Below are 23,980 nucleotides of genomic sequence, written 5' to 3'. Positions count from 1 at the left end.
TTACGTTTGTAACCATATTCTTAAACTACTACAAACGACTTCTGGTCAAGATTCGAGCTAAAAATCATTGAAATCAAAAATTAGGGTTTGTGTTCATAAACTAGGTTAAAACAAAAATTAATATGAAATTGATCGAATTGGAAGAGGGACTGAATTTGTTTACATCCATCACGTTCATCATCACCTAAAACATGTTCTGGATCTTCACAAACCAATGTTCCATGCGAGAATTTGGGTTTAAGGTGGTGTTTGGGTCGTGACCTGTTCTTGAACTGCTGCTGCCCAGATTTTTCTTCGACAGGACCACCCTGTTTTTAGTGCTGAAAGTTATGGCTGTTTGTGGTGCTGAATTAATGCAGATTTGTTGTTTTGCTGATGTTTTCGCTGCAAAAACAGTGCAGTTTTGCTGCTGATTTTGGTGCTAAAAACGTGCAGTTTTGCTGCTATTTTTGGTACTGAAAACGTGCATTTTTGCAGCTGTATTTGGTGCTGTAAACGTGCAGTTTTGCTGCTGTTTTTGGTGCTGAGAACGTGCAGTTTTGCTGCTGTTTTTGCTGCTGAAAATCTGCAGTTTTGCTGCTGTTTTTGGTGCTGCAAACGGGCAGAACTGCTGCTGTTTTTGGCTATGCTATGATGATTGTCTAAGGTGTGAACTTGTGATGCTCGTTGAACGCTTATGGTCACTGTTATATTGCTATTGCCGATCAAGGTGAGTTTCGTAAACCTCTCCCTACTCAATTGAGATTCGGGCTGAAAAGTGTACGCATACGTGTTTGTTTTGACTGTTTGGTTGATTTGATTGACGACTTATTGATTGTATGATTGATTATTTGATTGAGATATGGTTTTGATTGATTACCTGACGGTTGATGACTTGATGGCCACGCTTATGATATGCATTATGACATTCGCAAACATATGGTACATGGGTTGATATTGACATTACTCGTGTTCATTCATTACACGTAATTGTTGTGCAACGTATAATTATATGTCATTTGGTTGAATATGCATACGATGTTGGATTATGTGATGTGATCAGGATAGTTGTACATACATGGAAGACGATCATACATTTGATGAGTTAGAGATGTGGTGGGAAGGCTGCGGGTGACCCTATATATAAACATCAAAGATTCCTTAAATATAAAGTCGTATGAAATGTATGTGCATGGTGGTTTGGATGATTTGTGAACGTTATATGGAGCACTATTCATTATATAAGTCGCAACGTTATGGGTATCTTTATACTCACGTTATGGATTGTTGAATCCACGTTATGGGTATCTTTATATCCACGTTATGGATTGTTGAATCCACGTTATGGGTATCTTTATATCCACGTTATGGTTTTTTGAGCCCACGTTATTGAACGTTGCTAATCATTTTATGAATCGTTGTTGTTAAACGTTGATTGTATTGATATTGTGCTAACGTGAAACCTTTTAGGGTTTCCTTGGAACGTGATTAGGTATTCTAATCCTCGTATGTCGTTAATAGTTGATATCCCGACACACTTGTTTCCTATTACTTGTCCCTACGAACTCACCAACTTTATGTTGACCCGTTTTAGTACACTTTTCAGGTGAACAGGTTACCTCAAAGATGTATTGGATGATTGATTGCTTGATTAGGCTAGATTTGGATATGGACTTGGACTTCTTGGATCCGTGATTCATTATTCCCGATTTGGAGTTTATGATTAGATGTGACCCGGTTACTTGCACTACTGAATGGTTCGTATGGATTAACTTGATCTTTTTATGCATTTAGTTTTACTCTACATAATTTCCATGTCGTGTTGTGCTTTTCTTGTGATACCCCATGATTCCGCCTTGTTGGGGTGTTACAACTTAAGTCAAGAGTTTAAGGATTATCTTAAAGCTTGTGGAATAGTTCAATAGCTTACTCCTCCATATACTCCTCAACACAATGGTGTTTCGGAGAAGAGGAATCGAACCTTGTTGGAAATCGTTCGATCAATGATGATTCATACGACTCTTCCTTTTTCGGTTTGGGATTATGCCCTCGAGACTGCTGTTCACATTCTCAATATGGTTCCAACTAAGAAAGTTGACAAGACACCGCATGAATTGTGGCATGGAAGTGTTCCTCAATTGTCTTACTTAAAGGTCTGGGGATGTGAGGCGCTCGTGAAACGAGATACGCCTGACAAGCTTGCACCTAGATCTGTCAATTGCATCTTTGTAGGATACCCAAAGGAAACGATGGGTCACTACTTCTACTTTCCTACGGAAAACACTGTCACGGTTCATCGATATGCTGAGTTCTTTGAAAAGAAACTCATATCTCAAGAAGACAGTGGGAGGATTGTTGAACTTGATGAGCATGAAGAATATGTGTCAACTTCTAAAGATACTAGCAATCTTCAACTTGGGGGGGGGGGGAATGTTCAAAGAGATGAATCTCAAGATGAACTTCAAGTTGAAGATGAAGCGATTCCACTTCGTAAGTCCTCAAGGACCATACGTGCTCGTGATAGATTAAATCTTATGATTGAGTCTGAACAACACGTGGTAGGAGATTTGAATGAACCTCCTAATTTCAATGCTGCATTATCAGATTCGGAATCTGAAAAATGGCTTGAAGCTGCGAATGTGGAAATGAAATCCATGAAAGACAATCAAGTCTGGAGCTTAGTTGATCTTCCACCAAATGGTAGAACCGTTGGGTGTAAATGGATCTTCAAGAAGAAGACCGACATGGATGGAAATATACACACCTATAAAGCTCGTCTTATGTCGAAAGGTTATACTCAACTCTTTGGAGTTGATTATGAGGAAACCTTTTCTCCGGTTGCGGACATTAGAGCTATTAGGATCATCTTAGCCATAGCAGCGTACTATGACTTTGAGATATGGCAAATGGATGTCAAAACCGCTTTCTTGAATGGTTTTCTAGACGAGGAAGTCTATATGGACCAACCTGAAGGTTTTGTCGATCCAAAACATCCCAACAAAGTATGCAAGCTTCAAAGGTCCATTTATGGACTAAAGCAAGCGTCAAGGAGTTGGAATAAAAGGTTTGATGAAGAGATCAAAAAGTTTGATTTTGTTCAGAATCCTGATGAGCCATGTGTATATCGCAGAGCTAGTGGGAGTAATGTTACTTTCCTTGTCTTATATGTCGATGACATATTGATAATAGGAAATCACATTCCAATGTTGAAAGACGTTAAATCTTATCTTGGAAAGTGTTTCGCTATGAAAGACTTGGGTGAAACAGCATTCATACTTGGAATCAAAGGGATATGATCATATTATGAAATGACATTGATCCATATTCATAATTAACAAGGGTATCTGAACAAAGGGATATTAAAGACTAAATCATTTCAACTTGGCAATTTAACAATCTATTCTTAAATATTTCCGGGAGCATTGGAGTGTTGCTAGACGCCAACCAATGTTATTGCTTTTATAATAACATGCTCAAGTGGGAGCTGTTGGCATATGATCATATTATTATAAGTCGCATGTCCGGGAATAGTTTAAGCCTACGGGGTAACACGAAATGACACGGTAACTCGATAATAACAATTGATATATTAAAGTAATATATTAATTAGTTTGATCACGAAATAATTAATTAAACATAATTAAAGGGTTAATTATATTTAATTGATTAAAAAGGAGGATTAAAATGTGAAAATTAGAAAGTGGACTTGGACCTAAATTCCATCATATGGGACGGTTTGGTTAAGGGCTTTTCAAGCCTTAACTTGACTTATTTTCCAAGTTAATGTTAACCTAATTTTTCCCTATAAATACAAGGGTTAATTCTAGGTTTTCATTCATTTATTCACAAAACAAATTCTCTCCTCTCTCCCTCTTTTCTTTAGTTCGGCCGAAGCCCTCATCCTCTAAGGGTTTTCGGTTTTGATTTTAAGTTTAAGGGTTTTAAACAAAGGGTTGTTTAGGTTCGTGATCGGGGTACTAGCATACATTACTCGGGTTGTCTAGTGTGCGATCGTGGAGGAGTTTTGCTTTAAACCCTAAGCATTAATAATAATCTTATTATTATTATCTTATTGGATCTTTGCATATAAGGTACACGTTTCGATTCTATTCTCTGTTAATTAATTTGATTGCATATATGTTTCGATTTCTTCCGTTGCGCTTACTCATGATTATGTATGTTTATGTGTTCATATTCTAACAGGTATCTCTAATTAAAAATCAACCTTCTGCTTTGCATCAGATACACCATCATAGCAGCTGCTGCTGTCAACAAATATACAAAATTGCTTCTGTGTATTACAACACAATTATTTATTACAACTTTCTCAAATGTAGTAAAATCTAAAACCCTTTTATCTAAAAGAAATTCACAAAAAACTTTTGTGTTTTTCAAATTCGTAACAAGAATTTCTAGGCAAAACTCCCCAACAAACAGTTAATCAAAACGCTAAAAACAAACAAAAACATAATGATAACTTTATATCAGTGCACACAAAGTGTACATCAAATTTAATACCTTTATGTCAACATACCTTAACTTTTCTTTCGGAAGAGCAAAAGGTTCCTATACATAAGCAAGTAAGAGAAACTGCACATTAGCTTTTTACAAAACTAAACTTGATAAATAAAAAAATAGATATCAAACCTACAATATAACACCACATATTAACAAAACTTCTCTTAACACGTTATGCCGGAAGTTGCTTGTTGTCGGGTCGAACACTAACCATATCATCAAATTGTCCGGCTGTAAAGTTATATTTACTACTGATCTAATTATAATACAAAGTCACTGATATAAGTTGTATGCATCCAAGAATTTCATGGTTTATGAAATGTACCTACTCACCAACTCCACTTTCTCATGTCTCAATCTTGTGTTCTGATCATTTTACACACGTATATTTTTTCAGAATTTTCTTAATTCCTCTAATCATCAGTCAAAAATCCTTGCTGCCATCCCTAACCTCAAATCTTACACATAAATATATCTTAAAAGTAACTATTAAAAATCCTAATAATCATTATCCAAATATATTATTGTATTAATATTTATATTGATTTGTAGAAAAAGTCTCATTAATTTACACTTTTTTATTTTCCATTAATAATTTATATTTTTTTCCCTGAATACTTAATTTATATTTATTTTTAGCCATCAACTTGAAAGAACTTTTTAAAATTTTCAATCATTTAATTAAATAAAATTTTTTTCAACATATGAAATATTTTCTACCAAAAAATTATTTCAAAACCCAATGACTTATTAACAAATATTAGATTAGATTTTTATAATTATAAATATTAATATTTAGTTTAATATTTGATATAAATACAATGTGACATCTAGATACATATCCCAAACACGATTTATAACAGCGGGTTACTTGAATCCTAAATCCAAATCAATATAAACTCCATTCAAGATTCATTCTATCACTCAATCAAAAAAGTGCATAATTTTCTCCTTTTTTATATATTAGTTTTGCATATTAATATTTAAAGTTACAGTTGTCACTCAAATCAAGAGTCCTAATTGTTATCAAATAATATAAAAACAATCTTAATTGTTATCATATTATCATAGAATTAGTGATTGAAAATAAAGCTATGCGTGTTATGGACGCGCAACATGATTAAATACATATACTTGAATGTCAAGCACAAGATCACAAATATGTATATATCTTTTATTCTTAATTATCTTTCATAATAATATCACATTTTGAGTACAACTGGTTTCAAAATATTCTATAATGGAGAAATTATTATATATAGCATGTGGCTTGTGGAATGACTACGGCAAACAATTTCATCAATATGTCGAGGCTAATAATGACAGTGACAAACATATGATTATTGTACTACAACTTGCAAAATATAACACTTAGAACCGTATTTCTTCAACATTATAAGTTTTTATGACTTAAATGTATGAACATCTAATATTGATAATATCATAAATCCTGTGTCCAGTGTTGGACACGGGTCTAAAATCTAGTTAAGTACTAACTATATGAATTTAAAAAAAAAAACAAAAAAAGAAAAGAAAAAAGAAGGCACCTAAATCACTATCATTTGATCCATCATATTCAACAATGAAACCTAAAATTCATTATAATTTCATATCTTATACATAAACACATAATTATAAATAAATTAACCTAAAATCGGTATTTATTTGAGCTCAACAAAAGTAACCAAATTTGACCTGGGCATATACATACATATTTGTATATAAATATATATATATATATAGTTTCTTTTATTTTGATAACTATTTTTTTAAGAACCATGAGAACTCTTAAATTATATGTTTGTTTAAATGTTTTTCTTTTCATTCATATGTGAAATGATATAAAAATGTATGTTGTAAAAGAAACTTTTTTAAGAAACTTTCAAAGTAGCCTTTTGTGAACTTGTGAATGAATTTGTTCACGTTTTCTGTTCACATGTGACAAACGGCTACATATAAGGTTTTGAAAACAAAAATTCTTCTACAACATATATTTTTATAACATTTCACATGTGAATAAACAAAAAAAAACATGTAATCCAATATGAAATTTATGAGTTCTCACATTTCTTAAAAAAAAATAGGTTCTTCAAAATAAAGGTCATATATATATATATATATATCCTCAAATAATGAATGAAAACGAAGAGGCTTTTTTTAAGTGGTTGTGCTTGGGAGCGTTGATCCTGGGCCTACTTGGTTGACAGCTCAACTTCATCTCCGCATAGCTTGTGTTACAATAAAAAATTGATATTATTAACAAAGCATATTCATGTCAATAAAATCATGTAGTGCAACGGTTTATATATCTATAGTACAACTAAATAACTTTTACTTCCATTAATCTCACATATATGGTATACCAACTTAAATGTTTATGCGACAATAATGAACCTGAAATAGAGCAAGATTCGACTAATGAATATACCAAGTACATCATAATTCATCCGACTCAAGTAAATAGTCTATCATCGATTTGTGAGATTCCATAATTCCAAAATTATTTTTTGTGAGAAAAATTTTTTTTTTTACCATAAACCATTAGTGAGATTCAGGCGGCAGTGGATGGGAAATCCATCACGATTTGAGATCAAACTTGTGAGATCCATCATTGATTTGTGAGATTCCATAATCGATTTATGAGATTCCGATAATCGATTTGTTTTTGCCATCATTGATTTGTGAGATTTCGGCGGCGGTGGTTGGATTTAGGCGGCGGTGGCTAGGGGATATGGCACAGGTGGTTGGGGGATTTGTGAGATTCCAGCGATATAAACTGCGACGGAGATTGAGATGGTGGTGACAATGGATTAGGTGGTTGTAAAATGGGAGGAGATTGGGGTTGCTGGGAATCATCAGTGAGAATGTGAGATTGAAGATCGAGTAATTTGTGGGTACATCTTTTGTGGGTTTAATTTTTTTTAAGGGTAATTCCGGTAGTTAAAAACATAATGTGTAAAATATAATGTAAATGTGGAGGGTATTATGGGAATAAAAAGGATGCTTAAACTTAACTTCAATACCTTCTATAAGGATTATAGATTTATAGATATAGATATAGATCATAGATAGAAATAAACCTTGTCATTTGGATACTCTTTATTTTCTTTGACGGGTAATTAATGTAAGTATTTTCATTTGGATACAGATTGCACAACATCTCTTGAACGAAGTTGAGCTTTTCCCAATCAAGTCTACTTTGCTAGTTAGATTATGTGCACAAGACATAGTTGTTGAAAGACGATTGATTTTTTCTATTTCAAAGTTGTGCTATTGTTTATTTCATATTTTGTTGAAAGACGATTGATTTTTTCTATTTCAAAGTTATGCTATTGTTTATTTCATATATTAAAATTTTTTGTATAATTTAATTGTAATCTTGTGATTTTGTTAATGTACATTTTCAAATTGTTTGTATTGGTCAAAGATGAGATGATGGATTTGTATAATTTCTTTAAATATCATAATTGACATTTTTTGATGTAGATATTAAAATAGTTTAGACAAATTAAAATAATTGTAGAATATAACAAATTTTATAATGTGACGGTTAGTTTTATTAACACAAACCAGATACCACAAAAGGGTCTTTTGTCAACAATGACGCAATAAAAAGTGTCACAATAACAAAAAGTGTCACAAAAAAGCTTTGGTGAGACTACTTTCACCACATTGTGTCATGTAGCATCCTGGGTTGCTAAGGGTTGCCTGAGAAAAAAAGGGATTGAAGTTGTCTGGAAGGTGGGTAGGCTAATGATTGATTTATTATTTTTTTAATTTTTTTTTGTATTTGACTTTATTTAAAATAAAACACATTGTTATTTATTTAAAACTTAAAAATACAATACATTACATAATTAAAACATTAAAAATACAAAAATATATATATATTTTTTAGATGTTATTATAAATTCTAAATAAAATATTACATAGGGAACGTTCAACTTATGTTAAGATTATGAGTAACTTTTACGATATACTAAAGTGTAGGGTTAAAAATGAAAAAGTATTTAATATAAAAATCTTCATCATCAACATTGTGTGGATCAGTTTTCACCCTCTCCAATTCTCCATGGCAGCCGCCAGTAAAAAAAATTTTAATCTCCACTGTACATGTCTATATATTACATATATATAATTAATATTAATATTAAAGGTATTGAAATTAAGAAAGTCAAGAAGAAAACACACCCGGTCAACAACTTCCTTGCAACTCATACAAGTCGCTCAAAACGTGGATCGCCGACCCGGGGTGGTGTGCCTGGCGATCTGGCGGCGATGAGCAGTGGATTGCCTCTCCAAGTTGCTCCACTCCAGATAGCCTAAATAACTTCTTTTTTTCAAAACACTCTTTTATTTTATTAGCAAACTAGTTGGTTTCCCCGCGCGTTGCGGCGGGAAGAATTTTTTTTTTAAAAGCCTGCATAATTGAAAAGTAACAAAAAAGATAGATCAAGTTGTACGGACATCACATATTACAAAATATAGGTATACTAAAAATGATGCAGCTTCCATTTACACACAAAACACAAAAGCCCATAAAATGAGGATCTTGACTCATTAGAACTAATCGATACATGGTGAAAGAACTTCCGGTCTTTAGTTTCTAGTTTACACTTTGCAGTATCATTCTGATGCTTTGTTTTGACCCATAACACTCTTGTTTCAACAAACTGCAAGTAAAAGTTTGAGAAAGCAGGCTATATTATATAATCCCTTTGAATCAATCTAACAAATGAACAATCATCCATATAACCATTGAGCATGATGAAATGAAAAAAGATTTACATACTACAGGGACCACGGCCTCAAAGATACATTCTGTAGAATGTATGTCGATGCATATGATGAACAACGATGGTAAAAGTGTGTAAATATGTAGATGGTGGCCTTTGGTTATAAAAGATTACATTGACAAACAAATTAAAAATCCAGATGCAAATTAATAAGCATAACATATCAATAGCAATATATAGATAAATGATTTTGGTTATAAAAGATTGCATTGACAAACAACTTAAAGCAATCAGATAAAAGTTGTCACACATCAAATGCAATTCAATAAGAACAACTACACAACATATCAATAGTAATATATAAATAAATAAATGAGTAAATGACTAACGTCTCATAAATATGCTAAACTAACATATTATAAGGAAAACTACCACATAATCAGATAAGTGACATCATTATCAAATCATATATCCCACTTACTAATTAATGATTATCAGTTCGTTCGGATTGTGTTAATCATAAATAGTCTATCAAAAAGTTGAGTAAAATGGGAGTGGGCCGAATGATGGAAAAAAGGTGTTATTCAAAGATTTAAGGTATTTTTGTAGTAATGATCACATCATATATGACCCTGTACCTTGAACCGCAATAATGTACACAATGGTAGCGATAAGTGTTCTCAATTAAAAATATAGTATTGCCTATTCTTGCAGCTATAAATCGTACCTTGGAGGAGTATGTCTCCCTTGCAGTGGAAACCAAGCATGCATATATTCAATAGAAGAACCACTCATCTTTAAAAACTGTCATGAGAGTTAATTTAAACGATAGGATGGATTCTGCAAGGGTTCTATTAGTAGAGCAAATGCAGGAGTCACCAGTAATTTATTATTTGTGCTTACTTTTAAATGTTGTTGAATCCATATTCATAAATCATCAAAAAGCTGAACTCATGCTATATAATATGTCGTTACATTAGCACTCCGTGTCTTTCCAAAAACACGTTAGCAGAACGATACTGTAATATAAGACAACAGATTCGAGTTTTGGTACCTTGGAGCATATATATTTGCAAGGTCTACCAAAACAGAAGCTATAGATTTTCTTATAATTCTTCATGATTTGCCAAACGCCATTTTCTAATCATTCACATCTTGTAAGCCGCCCTAAAAAGCAATTTTGAACACCATTATACGAAAATTACTATAAGTAGATCACTCATCCATATAATCAATAAAATCCAATTACATATAGTATAGCGTGTCAAGTAAAAATTTTAAATCACGCAATATAAAAAAAATTATCAGAAAGAGTCGATAATTCTACAACAATACACATTTGCAACCATAATTTCGGCAATATCATATAAGTAGATGGAGAACACTGCCACAATAAGTCACTAAACCTCAAAATCAGATGCAATTGCAAACTTGAAATTAAAAAAATCCAAATTTCAGAAATTACAAAAAAAAAAGTAAAAAGAATACTTGTCCCCATTTTCAAGTCAAACATAACCGGAAATATATTTCACAAAACCGATATATATCACCCAAACTAACATACTTTATAAATATAAACATAAAATAAAAATAAAAAACCCTAACCTCATCATCTTCATCGTCATCCAGCTTATCAGCAGTGGCGGTGGCGTCTTTGTTTTCGGCGATTGAGAGCTTCATTAAAAGTTAGGGTTTTTGGATTGTGTGTGATGGTCGTTGTTTTGTTGTGTGGGAAGGTGTGTGTCTGTGTGAGATTAGGAAAGGGAAAGGGTGGTTTTTTTAGCAAAAGGTGACGTGTAAATCTTTGTTTGGCTCTTTTCAGCCAACAAAACCGGTTGTATTGTAACTAAGCCGACTACCCGCTAACCAAGCCGCAACTGTAGAATCCAAATTTGGATTGTTATATATATAATGATGTGTAAGTCTGGTACTTATGGAACGAAGCATTTTTGCCACAAAATTTATCCATGACCAAAATAAAACTTGGTAAAATTAAACGAAATTACAAACTGACTCGTATTGAAAATTGAGCAAATTCCTTTTTTCTTTTTTTTTTTCTTAGGTTCAAATTTATTTATCAATCTATACTACCTATATAAACAAACTACCTTCTTCCCTATTTAACTTTTTACCTTTGAATTAACTAATATACCCTCTACATTTAAACTACTTCCACACACCTTATCCTTGAAATTTCAAAATTACCCTTAATAAAAAAACCCCACAATTACCTAAAACCCCTATTGTTATAAAATCTTCATCAACTCTAAAGTTATTGCTGAAAATATTGTTACGGATAAGAAAAAACATCTTAATTGTCATAAATTATATTACAAAATGTTTAAACAATAATTACCTTTTTATAACTCACAAATTTACGAACCAATTATGTCTTTTATATATTCATATTAAATTTTAATCTTTGACTATTTATTTTTTTTAATTGCCTTGGTCTACTCCCCTATAGTTGTAAGTGGTTATTTTTCATGGTTAGTGTTTGCACTTCATTATTTTTTGCACCTAATAGGCGACTTATTTTTAGAATGATATATATATATGGTTAAATCCTGCATTGACGCATTACATGAAAGTAATTTAAACGCTATAAACCGTTACGATGTCTAAAACGTTATAAATCATCGCCGCTGTAATGTGCGGGCTCCACTCAGTATAGCTATAAGCCTATAACCGCTAAATGAATCAAATATGCCTAACATCATGAACAATGGATTGTGGGATGGTTGAATCCATCTAGTATCAACTTTTTGCCCATGTATAGACATAGTCAACTGAGTAAAAAATCTGAAAGTACAAAAAGATAAGTTTGTCTTTACTGGATAACATATATTAGTAATTTTACCGAAGTCATTATTGATGATTGTGACAACTATATTATTAACCTTCCAAATTTTTAGAGTTAACTATTCCTAGTACTCGCATGTTGTTACAAAATACTCGTATATTATTTGTACGATAAATTATTGGATACAAACAGTATGATAGTAGTAGTGCAATACAAATACTTATAACAAATCTTAAAACTCAAATTTTGAAAAAAATACATAGCAATAATAAAAATAACATATATAACTTATAAGAATAACAAAGTATATGAAAAGCATAGAACAAACAAATAATCATATTAACGCAATAATGACACTCCGACGACGATGATGTAATATAATATTTTGCTTAAACGTTACACGCAAGTAAAAAGTAACGATGGTGAAATTTATCACATATTAAGAAACGTTACGTATAACAAATCAGAGGAAAATAATTAGATTCAATGTTTAAAGGTAAGACCGTAAACGTGTGAAAGTTGTTTTGATAGAAACATAAGATCCCAAAAGTTTGAAGTCTGAAAAATTAAAAACGAAAACTTCAAATGGGACAAAAGTTATAATTAAGATAAAAACTTTAGAGTTTGTACATTATGTGCATAAAGTTGTACTATGATAGGTAAAAGTTAAAATATACAAACTCTAACGGGTAAAAATGAAAATAGAAAACAAAAAAAGTTATTGTACATTATGCATAAGAACTTATACATATCATGTTATTGCTTAGAAAAATGATAATCACAGTCCTAAGGGTTGTCATTAATACCTTATTACATGCATAAAAAGTAGTACTTTATGCATAAAAAAACCACCTTATAAATTTTCGCATGACAAAGTATAAATTTTAATGCACCCAAATAACTAATAATGACAGCCCTAAAGGCTATCATTAACAAAACTTTTTTTTTTCTTTTATATATATATATATAATTTCATATTTGAATTTTTATTAGAACTAAACATATGTTTTTGAAGGAACATATACTTTTTCTATTGAGTTACCACGTAAGGCATGGCCGGTGTAAAGGTTGGCCAAAGTGGCCGATGGCCCGAGACCCAATTTTTATATAGGAGACTCTATTTTTTCTAGTTTTTAGTGTTATGTATGTACGTTTGAAATTATTTAAGTCTATTTTAAACTCTAACCATCATTTAAAAACTAAAACATAAAATTTAACTTATAAAAAAACTCACGTATATAACTTTTATTGGATTAAACAAAGAGTTATCATCGCTTATCGGGAACTCAGAACTAATCAAGTGACGCATGCTGTCTTTTTCAATCTTTCACTTTTCATTTATTTGGCATGACAAGTAGTTATTTTTGTCTATTATTTATTGTAAATAATATATGTATAAAAATTATATATTATCATTAAATGATATATAAAATATTATTATAATTTAAAAAATAATAACATAGCATAGCAGTTTGTTAGCTTGTTTTTTCTTTAGTTTTTTTATGTTGATTTAAACCTATCGAAAGTTTTATTTTTGTCTTTAGGTTTTAGATTTTATTCAAAGAAAATGTTAAATGAAGCCCTTAGGGCTTCACTTAACGTACATATAAGGATTGTACATTTTCATATTAAAAATCCACCCCCTTAGGACTTCGTTTGCAAAATACTTTATTTATTGATATAATATATAGGGGAAGGGAATATGGGGCTGTTAGGAATCTAAGTTGAGTGAAAAACCCACTACATACCTTTTTTTAAACCATAAAAATTATGGGGGCTAAATATTTATTTAAAATATTAAAATATTGGCATGTGGGGGATTTTTCACCCAAATCACGTGCATAACAACCTTATACTCACTGATATATAATATAGTTTTTTTTGTTTAGTTTATGAGGCCATACTAAGCATAACAATTGCTACAACGTAACGATAATTCTATAATTAGTGGAGGACACGTACGCCCCGTCAACTTTTTATCTGTCGACCCTGTGGGTATATAAAAGTAGCCATATGATTACTTCATTTCCATCTAATATGAGACACAGATATCATCCTGATGAATCTCTCAAACTTTAATCAACTTTTACTTTTCTTTCTTCATTCCAAGAAGCTAACAAGAAGCTAACGTATTATATTATTGTTTATATCTTAAGAGTATTAAGTAGAACGAGAGATAGTGTCCACGTGTTACGGCTGTGAAATGGTAGGAGTGATAGGTCAAGTCATAGAGTATGATAGTCAAATGCCTTAACCGTACATGCTCTGCCCTCGGATTTAAAAATTCGTCGAAAGTATATCGAATGACATCTCTAATGAAAAATATGAAATTTTAAGAACAGCCATAAAATTTTTATAATTTATCGATATACGGTATTTGAGATAAAAGATTTTGAATGAATTAGAGGAATAAAATGATTTTTGGAGGAGAGGAAAAAAAATGAGTGATTGAGATTTGAGAAGAGAGAAAAATAATTGGTTGTAATTTAAGGATATTATAAGTATATTAGATAGAGGTGTTTAAATTAGTGATAAAGAAGACGGGTAATTTAAATAGTTCAATTATTTAATTGGGATTAAAAAAAGAAAAAAATACTTTATAAAATAGTATTAGATAATTGCAAATAATATGTATAGTACTGTATTAACTTTCTTAACATGCATATATAGTACGTACAAAAACTGGTTATGTGTAAGTATGTCGGTCCAAATAGACAGGCATAGTGATACTGTACAATAATGTTGTTTATAATTAGGCTTAACTAGTATTTTTATCAGGCGTTGCCCCGGGAGAAAAACATAACTCTGATGATAAAAGCTACAAAAACATTAAGCCGAAAAATAAAATTTGTGTGACAAAAGTTAAGAAAATAAAAGTTGTGGTTCAAAGTAAAGAAAATGAAACTTTGGTAATAAAATTTAGAAATCAAAAGTTATATCATAAAAGAAAAATAAAAGAAAACTTTCAGAAGAAAGTTTAAAAACAAAGTTATATGAAAAAAGGTACAAAAGTTAATAAACTTTATACCTAAAAACAAAGTTTGTATGTTGAAAATTTAAAAAGCAAAAGCTATGTGACGAAAGGTAAAAAGGAAAATGTAAAAAAAAAATTTTTTGGTGAAAAGTTTAAAAAGTAAAAGTTATGTAGTAAAAAAAAAAGAAAATAAAGGTCGTTAAGTCCGTCACCTAACAGTCGTTAGGTCTGTTACCTAACCGTCGTTAAGTCCGTTAATTATGTTGGATGCTTTAAAGGCTTGTACCTTATGCTAAAGGGGAGTACTTTTAGCTACAGTAAAAAAAGAAAATAAGGGTCGTTAAGTCCGTCACCTAACAGTCATTAAGTCTGTTACCTAACCGTCGTTAAGTTCGTTAATTATGTTGGATGCTTTAAAGGCTTGTACCTTATGCTAAAGGGGGAGTACTTTTAGCTACAGTAACTCCCCCTCACATTCCAACTTTAGTTTTTAGTATATATATATAATTGGATGCTCAAGTTTGATCTATATAAACTTGACGCAAACTGAAACTTTGGATAGATAATCAAACCTGTTAATTCTTAAGAATGCCAAAAACAATTCTTCTAAAATTCGTTGATTCAAATAGAATATAAATGATTAAGAAATTTCACTCTAAAACAAACACATGTGTATAGAGAAAAATGATTTTTTGATTTCTTGAAATTTAATCACAGGGTTTAACATTCATATAAATAAACAAGCAAAATTTGAATGGGCCTAAAAACATTAATGGGTGGAAAGTTAATAATAAAAAAATTCCAACAAAACCCCGAAAACATATAAAAGGTCCATAACTCTTAAAAAATAATATTTTTGGGCAGTTTGACGCTCCATTTTTTAACTGTCGTTTTGCTTGGTTGCACGTCAGAAACAAAACTTTATAGCAAAAGTTATGACCATTTTAGTTAATGCCTCTTTTTGACAATGTCTAAAACTTGTACACAAAAGCCCTATCTTTAACACTTGGGCCTACATCAAAACTTATAAAATATATCTCCATTTCAGCATTTATTCTTGCCCTTGCCCACTTTACACTATTAGAGCAAACGTGAAAGTAACAATATGATCACAGATCACATAAGATATTGAAGTTCATTTGATGACAAATACGAGTAACATTTTAGAAAACGTATGCAATTACTCGTATAACTACAATATCCAATTACATTAAAAACTACGTATATTGAAGAGATCATATATATACAATCATACTCAGGGGCGGAACGTAATAGAGACCAGGGAGGGTTGTGGCCATCCTAGATTTGAGGTTGATGTAGTAGATATATTTAATGTTTTAAGGATATTTCTGTCATTTTTACTATTTTATGTTTTTTGTTTTTACGGTGAAGGTAGTTTCAGAGCCACCGAATCCAAATGAACAAGATGATGTATAAGATAGAATTAGGGCCCACTTGATTTTATTATAGTTTTAGTTATATATACATATGGTCCTTCATATTAAAGTTAGTGTCATATAACTTCCTTGTAAAATTACTAATAACTTTAGTTTATTCATTAAAGTAGAAAGAAAATCATTTATTTAATTTTGATTGATTTTTTTGAGGAAAATGATTAATCAACCTAATTGGTGTGCCTAAAGACATGTCTAAAACCTTAGGAATTTGACATGTGGAATGCACTAATTCTCTTTCCTAATCTTGCCTCCTGATTTTTCAACATGTCATCATCTTACAATTAGGCACAACTTTAGGCATATCAATTAGGTTGATTTATCATTATCTTTTTCTTAATGAAAATTTTTATATACTTTAATTGTGTCTGACCCTTCCAATATATAAATTCACGTTCCGCCACTGATCATACTCATAGAAGTAGATGTCGTGGATATATAAACAGAACCAAATGTAATTAGAAAAATGAGATTGATGATCGTAGAAAATAACCAAACTTTATGGGTATCTTTCTTCAAAAAGACAATCTAGTACAGTATTACGTCATATGCATTTTTACAAGTTATCTAGGACGAAAGTTAATTAAACCGGTTGTCTATATATGTAACGGGAATTGATAAACTTAATTACCACATATTCACATAAGTTGATAATTAATAATACTATATGAGAAAATATTAAATGCTGTTAATAGCATCAATTCTTCTTTCACAAATATCCTCCTGTTAATTACATGTTAAATCAATAATTATCTTCCTAAATGTGAGGACAACAACAGCTGTTTAATTGTTGTTAACAGCATATTAGACATCCACATGCTATATATATTATATACCATAAGTGTGTAGTATTCATATATGAAGTTTGTTAACTTGCACTTGGTGATTTATTATTTATATATCTAGTAAATTAACTAGCACATGTATCACCGATTCACCTCCCATTTCCATCTAGCCGTACGGTTAAAGGCGACGTATATTAACTTTTCAAGTTTCAAGTCCCCAAAGTCGTATATTTTAAAGTTACCGAGTTTTACAAACTATGGTACGAAATTCACTAACAAACAAACAACAGTACAAAAAGCGGCATCAAATTTTACAGTTAAAGTCGGCAAAAAATGTTGATAAGGATGTAACAAAAGTTTTATATCCCACGTGGGGCATATAGAGTGGTAGAGTCAACCTTGGCTGCCTGCCACTCCAGTCAACACTTTTAGATGTCCGTGGTTTCATTTTACAAACAAACATGTACGAATATTTATCATGTTCGTAAAAGTTATTTATTCAAATACAAAATTCATATTCATAAACAAGTATAAAACATGTTTGTTGGTATTTATTCATATTTATATAAATAAAAACAAACTACGTAGCCCATTGGTAAGGTTTTTAACCTTTGAATGAGAATTATGAGTTTGGGTTGTTATTGTTTAGTTTAGATACTGAAGGGTTAGAACTGTAAATATATACAAAATGTATAGATTTAGGCGATTATATTATTAGATACAAAAATTAGTTTTATATATTCTTGGATATCTGTATTATTTTCTAATCAATCAATAATAGAGTGAAAATTCCCAAATTCTTGTGTTCTTATTTCTCAAATTGCTTCCGCTACATATAATTTCATATGGTATCAGAGCGCAAGGATCACTCTTATTTGATAGATTAGTCTTCAATTAGGGTTCCGATTTTGAGTTTGATCGGGATTTCTGAAAATCGATTGATTTTGATCGGAATTTCTGCAAAATCAACGATTGATTACTTAGGGTTTTGATTTCACATCATTGGAACTGTAATTTCGATGAGGATTATTTTCCTTATTTTCTTTTGTGTTTTAGACAATTAATTATTGCTTAATCAAGGCGGTTACTGATCCAATTACTCCAAATAATCATAATCAGCCTTTGACGAATGATCCTCTGTATCTGTCCAGTTCAGATCATCCTGGAATGATGTTGACCAATACTCCATTTAATGGCACTAATTTTCTCGGTTGGAGTCGTACTGTGAAAATGGCTCTTGGTGCTAAGTTGAAATTAGGGTTTATTGATGGTAGTTCTTTGAAACCAGAAAAAAATAATGCTGACTTTGGGAGATGGACCAGATGTGATTATATGGTGACGTGTTGGTTGCTGAATTCAATGACTGCAGAATTGGCTGAGGCATTTCTGTATGCTCAATCAGCACTTGAATTGTGGAAGAAGTTGACTGGACGTTATGGACAGAGTAATGGTCCTCTCATTTATCAAGTTGAGAGAGAATTGAGCAAAGTGAATCAAGGTAATCTTTCTATAGCTGCCTATTACAATAAGATGAAAAAGTTTTGGGATGAGTTAACTAGTCTGAATGGCATTCCTATTTGTACTTTTGGAAAATTGAGTGAATGTGCTTGTGGTATTGTAAAGAAATATCAAGAAATAGATAGTAAGACAAAATTGATGCAGTTCTTGATGAGGTTGAATGATGATTACGAATCTGTTAGGAGTCAAATTTTGTCCACTGATCCTCTTCCATCACTTAATAAGGCTTACTACATTGTGCAACAAGTTGAGAAACAAAACATGTCACCACTCATGTGTCTGAACCTATTGCTTATGTTGCTAACAACAAGGATGTTAAGTCTAGTCAGGGGTTCAGGAGAGATAACAAACTTGATAAGCCTAAGTCATGTACTTACTGCAAACATGAAGGACATAGTTATGAGCAGTGTTTTGAGAGACTAGGATATCCTGATTGGTATAAAGGAAAAAGGTTAAGAAAGGCACAAGAATGGCTGCACATGCTGGAACTGATATGGGCATTCAAGACACTCCTTTTGATATGACTTATGAGAATGAGATGTTTGGTGAGCAGAAGACTGAATTAGACTAGAAATTTGTAGTTGTAGTGTGTTCTGAAATGATGAAGATGTTTAAAGACAAAAATATGGTCATTACTTCTGCAGATGTGGTTGGTCCTTCAAGGCCACATGCAGGTATTGATATCTATTTTTATAATAGATTACATGCCTTATGTGCTCATGTGGAAGTTGATTTAAAAAAGGATTAGGTTATAGACTCAGGGGCCACTGATCATATGTCTCCCAATTTAAGTCTTTTCCAAAATATCAAAATTCTTAAAATTCCCATAAAAGTCAGTTTACCAGATTCTAGTGTCAAATTGGTCTATAAAATTAGAGATGTTCAAGTTACTCCCACTCTTTTATTAACCAATGTTCTATATGTTCCTGAATTTGAGATCAATCTCAGTCCTGTTGGTCAATTACTTCATTCAAAACCTCTGTTTGCTATTTTCGACCCTACATGGTTTGCTTTTCAGGACCTTTCAACTAAGCACTTGGTGGCAGTTGGAAAAGGTCATGAAGCTTTACATTCTCAAGACTTCTTCCAGTCCTATTCCTAAAAAGTTTGAGTCTTCATTTCAGTCTAGTGGTGCTAATTTTGTGAATAAAGTTAATCCCAGTAATAAAACTGTTGTGCCTGTTCAGCTGTTTCATGCTAGATTGGGTCATACTTCTATGTCCAAACTCATTCATGTTGATGCTTAGAAGCATGTTAATGTTTCACATTTTTTTTTGTGTTTTGTCTAAAATGAAGATAAATATAAAGAAATAAAGATAAAAAGGATATAAAATGAAAGAGGAATAAAATCTTTTTACCTTATTCATCCAAACTGGAGAAGAAGATGAAGATGCCATTCTTGAAAAACTAAAGGTTTTTCGAGAGAAAAAGTTTTGAAGATTGTTAGAGAAAATGAGGGATAAAACTTATGAGGGACGGTTGAATGGTAAATGGGATATATATAGGCGGAAGTGATAAGGGGTCATGGAGACAAAAGAATAGGTTAAACGTCTCATCACCGAGTAAATTAAAGAATTTAACATGATTACCTAACTGTAGCTCTGCAACGCGCCTTCTAAATAATTAATGGGCGTAACTCTTCTAGATTCTAGTAACAATAACGAGCGGAGATATTTTTAAAGCTATGGTTATTAAATTTATATTTACTTAGCAATAAGGTTAAATATAAATTTGGGGACAATTGTTTGGGGTCAGATTTTCTATAACTATGATCTTGAACAGAGATATTCCTAACATAAATTTCTGTTGTACACGATAATATTTTTATGTTTTGCAGGATCCTGGATTTCATAATCAAGATACAGGATATTTAGAAAATGACTAACGGTCGAAAATATATGTACAACGGATTTCATGAAGGAGTCGATATGCAATCCCATCAATATCGGAACAGATTAGAAGAATCAACGTGTCAAAAGAGACTCAACGTTCATTTTCCCACTTCAACACATTGAATAAACAAGACGCGGAAGATCCCAGATATTTCGGATAGTTAGTTATTTGTTAACATTATAAATAGCGAGCGATTGATCGAAGTATAGACACTTAGCATTCAGTATTCACACTTGATATCACACACATTTATTAACTGCTTTACTTTCATCACTTCGATCAAATCACTCACACATCCATTGTACTTTAATCAACGAAAATAATAAAAGAACATAGGAAGGGTCGATTGAATCCTCCCGGGGTTTTTTTACCTAAGATCACTTAACTGGATCAAGGGTTTTTCCTCGTCAACAAAATTCTGGTGTCTTTACTTTTATTTGCATTTCATTAAGATCTTTACTTTTATTCGTATTTAGTTAAGATTTATACTTTATTTTGCATTATTTTACATTATCTTTAACCGTTTTCTTATTTACTCAAAGTATTTCGATCTCAAAGATCTTTACAAACTTGTTTTTAGAACAAACTTTTAGTTTATTTATTCTTGATAAGAAAACTTTCCTTTTTATTTGAAGATTCTTGAACACCAAACCCCACTTACAAATCTTCGGTTCATTAGTTGTCTAAAATCCTTTCTAAAATTATCTTAGGTAATTTTTGACCGAAACAATACCAATTATTGAACCAGTGGTTGATAATGATGTTTCTGCTTCTCCTACCATTCCACTTCCTCCACCACCTCCACCTCTTAGAAGATCCAGTAGGAATGTTAATACTCCTTCATAGCTGAATGATTTTGTTACAACAGGATCTAAGAAAACTGCTGCTTGTGTAGATGCTCAAGTCTTATACCCTTTATTTAAGGGTGATGATTTTGTCTCTTTTCCTGAAGATTATGTGGCTTCTTTGGCACATGTTTTGTCTCAAGTAGAACCTTCTTCTTATACTCAAGCAGTTGATCATGCACATTGGGTAGAGGCCATGAACAAAGAGCTCATAGCTCTTGAACAGAACAACACATGGTCTTTAACAGTTCTACCTAAAGGACATACATCAATTTCTTCTAAATGGGTTTATAAGATCAAATAAAAGTCTGATGGTTCTATTGAGAGATATAAAGCCAGATTGGTGATAAGAGGTTTCAATCAACAAGAAGGAGTTGATTACAAGCATACCTTCTCTCCAGTTGCTAAGGCTGCCACTGTTAGGGTTCTCATAGCCATTGCAACAACAAAGGGGTGGCCTTTAGATCAATTAGATGTGAACAATGCTTTTTTACATGGTTTTGTAGAAGAAGAAATTTACATGTTGCCTCCTGATGGGTATAATAAAGCTTTGCCTAATCAAGTGTGTAAGCTGAATAAATCCTTATATGGATTGAAGCAGGCATCTAGACAATGGAATCAAGAGTTGTCTAGATTTTTGGTGTCCCTTGGTTTTTTGCAATCAAAGAATGATTATTCTTTATTTGTCAAGGAAAAAGGAGGTATGTTTACTGTTGCATTGGTATATGTAGATGAGATTTTGTTGACTGGCAATTATGACAATGATATTGCTCAAACAAAGAAAGCTTTAGATGATAAATTCACTATCAAGGATTTGGGTTTAGCAAGATATTTTTTAGGTGTTGAACTTTGTAGGACTAAGAAAGGTACCTATTTGAACCAAAGGAAATACACTTTAGATTTGCTTAAGGATGCAGGGGTCACAGCAGCAAAACCAGTGGCTTTTCCTTTACCCACTCATTTGAAATTATCCTTAGATAAAGGTGAATTGCTTAAGGATCCTGAGTCATACAGAAGACTGGTAGGAAGACTTTTATATTTATCCATGACTAGAGCTGACATTTCTTATGTTGTTCAACATCTAAGTCAGTTTGTATCTAGTCCAAGAATGCCACACATGAATGCTGCTATTCACTTGTTGAGATATCTGAAGGGTAGCATTTCAAAAGGGTTGTTTTATCCTGTTCAAACCAATCTTAGGGTCACAGGATTTAGTGATGCAGACTGGGCATCATGCATTATGACCAGGAAGTCCCTTACTGGATATTGCATATTTTTGGGACATGCTTTAGTCTCTTGGAAAACAAAGAAACAAGCAACTGTTTCAAGGTCTTCAACCGAAGCAGAATACAGAAGTATGGCAGCCACTACTTGTGAGCTTGTGTGGTTGACTTATTTGTTGAAAGATCTTCATATAGATGTTAAAATACCACTTACTCTGTTCTGTGACAACAAAGCAGCTCAACAAATTGCTGCTAATCCTTGTTACCATGATAGAACTAAGTATCTGGATATTAATTGTCATTTCACCAGAGATAAGGTTCAAGATGGTTTTTTTGCAGACTGCGTATATTCCCATTAATTTGCAGTTAGCAGATTTGATGACGAAGTCCCTTGGATCTGCACAACATTCTGTTCTTAGTCGCAAGTTGCGTATTGAAGAGGTTCCAACTTGAGGGGGTATATGAGAATTATGAGTTTGGATTGTTATTGTTTAGTTTAGATACTGAAGGGTTAGAACTGTAAATATATTCAAAATGTATAGATTTAGGCAGTTATATTATTAGATACAGAAATTAGTTTTATATATTCTTGGATATCTGTATTATTTTCTAATCAATCAATATAAAGTGAAAATTCCCAAATTCTTGTGTTCTTATTTCTCAAATTGTTTCCGCTACATATAATTTCATACCTTGAGAGAATCTACTTGGGTTCGAGTCTTACTTTCCACATTTGCGGGATGAATTAATTGAGGGTTTTTTGAGAGTCATGGTACTATGTATATGGTAATTTAGAAGTAGAATTAAGATAAAATGGTGTTAAAAAAAAAAAAACAAAACTGATCACACATCACAAACAATACATATATATATTCCGTCGTCAACTAAAATTGCAATTATAAGTTAATTGATTTTATTTATTTAGCAAACATAAAATAAAACCAAAGTGTTAAATATTGCTTTTACAAAAGAATTAAAAAAGTTACTTTTACACAATACAACTTTTTGAAGGATTTAGATGTTATTTCATAAACCAAAAGATGTCGGAAACTTTAATCTTTTATAACTTTCATAAAGTGATCGACATCAAATATTCATTTGCAGCTTTACAAGAAAATTGTCAATGTAATTCAGGCCCAAAAGAGTGTCGGCTGATGCCCATTTTACCAAAATGAGATGGTTAGATTTGTAAAACTATACATTATATATAATAATCAACCAGTTGATATCATTTTTACATATTACGATTGGT

General features: G+C 31.8%; 1 long non-coding RNA gene across 1 annotated transcript; it reads left to right on the top strand.

Annotated features, from left to right (window-relative positions):
* Window positions 1–475: 475 nt before the first annotated feature.
* Window positions 476–7,821, top strand: LOC122598844. The gene is made up of 3 exons (XR_006323757.1): window positions 476–709; window positions 1,586–1,736; window positions 7,646–7,821. It is a non-coding gene; the product is annotated as an uncharacterized LOC122598844 (long non-coding RNA).
* Window positions 7,822–23,980: the final 16,159 nt, after the last annotated feature.

This window comes from Erigeron canadensis, chromosome 5 (assembly GCF_010389155.1).
Source record: "Erigeron canadensis isolate Cc75 chromosome 5, C_canadensis_v1, whole genome shotgun sequence".
Taxonomy (NCBI): Eukaryota; Viridiplantae; Streptophyta; class Magnoliopsida; order Asterales; family Asteraceae; genus Erigeron; species Erigeron canadensis.
This window is presented reverse-complemented; position numbering and strand designations above follow the sequence as displayed.